Source organism: Mus pahari, chromosome 1 (genome assembly GCF_900095145.1).
Source record: "Mus pahari chromosome 1, PAHARI_EIJ_v1.1, whole genome shotgun sequence".
NCBI classification, from domain to species: domain Eukaryota; kingdom Metazoa; phylum Chordata; class Mammalia; order Rodentia; family Muridae; genus Mus; species Mus pahari.
Window position 1 is genome coordinate 58,242,503 of NC_034590.1, and position 3,372 is coordinate 58,245,874.

Here is a 3,372-nt window from a genome sequence, read left to right on the forward strand (position 1 = left end):
CAGAAATGTGGGGTATCTACCAGAGAGAAGGACTTGTATACAGATTTAAGCCAATAGAAATTGTTTATTAGTCATTCAGAAACTATACTAGGCATTCTGTATTCCAGTGTTGCCCTTAGCCACTTTGGGTGTGATCTTTTAAGCACAAATACTATATAATGAATGGACATATTATTTAGTTAACAAGAACAGTTAGCCAGAAGCAGAAATACAGAAGCCAAAAATAAGGGTAGTACATTCAGAGATTTTCCCAAAACTAAGAACTTTGATAGGTTAGGTATTTAATTTTATATTGGCAAGTAACAGTGCCTATGTGTAGAGTTTATGGCCTGATTGTGACTTACATGATGGAGGCAGTTGTGCTAAGTTCTGGAATTCTGCTAAAATACAGTGGTCATATAAGTACATTTAGCTAATTTATAAAAACTCTAAATCTAAACAATTTTATTAGGGAACAAAGCTCCGAAAGTAACTTCTGAATCTCAAAACACTCTTAAATATGAATACTGTAAATTAAAAAAAAAATACTACCATTAAAGCATGGTTCAAAGTAATCATTCCCATTATAAAAGGGGAAATAGAAGATTAACCATGATAGGCAAGACAAAAGAAAACTCAAAACCCAAACGGAAATCTCCAAATCAATCAGCTCCATGTCTAGATCTGGAGCGCTCCAATGGCATCCTTAGCATTCCATGAGGCTTGAAAGTTCCAGGAATCCACTTCTAGTACTTATAGCCAATATGGTCTCTCTTAGTGTCACTTCACACTGTAGCTACAGGATTCTTAGTCAAATCTCTCACTGTGTTGGTTCCTCCATTGTCCTAGAGTCTCTACTGTTAATTTCAGCTTTGTCTTCACAGCTTCCTACAAAGACCTCCCAGGGTTCTTATAAAGCAATGCAATCCTGACATTCATGCCTGACCTCATTGATATTCTTGATCTTGATATATTCTTCCTGTGCCCAAATCATTGACATTTGCGTGCTGGTAAGTTGAACATTGAATTGGAGATATGTTGGAATTATTCTACCAACTTGATATCTAGCCTGGCCTTGTCTGCCATGGCTTTTGAGCGTCTTAGTAATGGAACCTGGGAAATATTCTCAAAGAGGTTGTTATGAGCAGGGAATCTCTTAGTTGCATTCTCAGCTCCATCACTCACATTTTTTAATAAATCAGAATGTTTGTAAAATACAACTATTGATAAATATGAATTAGTTTTCAAGGTACTTTTTCTATTGTATCAGTGAAAAGTATATACTTTCCAATTAGTGTTGCTTTACTTTTCTTTTCTTTCTTTTTTTTAAAAAACAACTACAGGTTCTTTTTCTGCACTCAAATTTCTACAACTTTAACATTACTCATGTTCTTTTTTCAGAAGCTGCAAATTCTTTTTTTTTTTTTTTTAATTTGCAGCCCCATTATAAGCCTCAGTCAACCAGATAATAAATAACCATTCCCAGCCTTAATTTTACAGTGTATCAAATTTTTCTCCATCAAACAACTTAGTTCAATTCTTGGAATTCAGTTCCACTTAAGTATTCAGTGCACATGGACAAAGCCAGATTCTCCCACAGTAAATAAAAAATTTTGCTGCTAAAACTGACTCATAAATGGCTGGGTTTTCTTCTAAAACCTCTTGAGATTGACATCTACATTTCACATTTACTATTGGTACTCTGGTCTTCTCTAATCCCACCAGAGTGACCCATTAAGCTCTCATTACAGCATGCTAGACCTTTTCTGATTCAAAATTGCAAACTCTTTCACATTCCTACCACAAACTACTTCCAATATTGTACTGTCGAGTTTTGGGTCAACTTGACACAGGCTGGAGTTATCACAGAGAAAGGAGCTTCAGTTTGGGAAGTGCCTCCACGAGATCCAGCTGCAAGGCATTTTCCCAATTAGTGATCAAGGGGGTAGGTCCCCTTGTGAGTGGTGCCATCTCTGGGCTGGTAGTCTTGGTTCTATAAGAGAGCAGGCTGAGCAAGCCAGTGGAAGCAAGCCAGAAAGTAACATCTCTCCATGGCCTCTGCATCAGCTCCTGCTTCCTGACCTGCTTGAGTTCCAGTCCTGACTTCCTTGGTGATGAACAGCAATGTGGAAGTGTAAGCTGAATAAACCCTTTCCTCCCCAACTTGCTTCTTGGTCATGATGTTTGTTCAGGAATAGAAACCCTGACTAAGACAAATTGGTACCAGAATAGTGGGGTATTCCCATGACAACCTAACCATGTTTTGGGGAGGACTGTGGAAGGACTTTGGAACTTTGGACTAGAAGATCCATTCAAAGTTAAGAGCTCTGCGGGAAGTTGTGTAGGAGCTTGGAAGATAATGTTGAGAACAGTGCAAAAGATGGAGGCCTGGCTTGTGAAATTTTAAAGGGAAGATTAAAGACTCTTTTCAGGGCTATTTCTATTTTGATTGTGAAGATTCTGTGGTTCTATTTAGCTGGGGCTGAAAAATCAGCTGTGGTTAACAAGATACCAGAACTACTAAAGCAAAACCTTTGCATTACTGGGACTATTGATGCTGGTTAGCTGGTGCTAAGAAACTGACTGTGATTAAGAAGAGACCAGCATCATTGAGGTGACATTATCTGGGAAGTGTTTTCTAGGAGCACAGAGGCTGTGTTCCAGAGATAGCCAAGGTTGTACTTTGTGCTGTGTCTGAACTTAGTAATATGTAAGAGTTACCCAGGTGGTACTAGTTTTGAAGGCATGAAGGGGTCATGCAGAGCAGCTGAGGCTTGGCACTGTGAGAGGCCATGGTAGGCCATTGGTGAAGGTGCAGCCTCAGTTGCAATTGATGGCCCAGGACTGAAGGGGTCACAGCAGTGTTTTGGAGATGCCAGTACCATGAGATGACCACCAAAAATAGCAGCAGCAGTGGAGTACAGGCATCTAGAGTCCAGAGGACAAGGTGTGTACTACAAAGGGCAGAGCTGGGGAAGTGATCAAAGCCCTTGGAGGAATCCAGAAGATTGTGAGTGGATCCCAGACATTGGAAAGTTGGAGTTTGATTTGCTTTTCATTGTGACTGTGCCCTGATGCTTTTCCTTCTTGAAAGAAGATATTTTATTGAACTCCACAGTTAAGGGACTTTGAATTTTTAAAAGACTTTGAATTTTAAACGATATTGGATCTTTTAATATGGATTGGACTTTTAATATGTAAAGACTGTGGAACTTTTAAAGTTATTAAGATCTTGGGGATGAATAAGAAACTAAGGGTTGAGGCTTACTAGTGATGNNTTTGTGTGTCAAGTTGACAAGGGATCAATTGTACTGGCTAGTTTTGTGTCAACTTGACACAAGCTGGAGTTATCACAGAGAAAGGAGCTTCAGTTGGGAAAATTCCTCCAAGAGA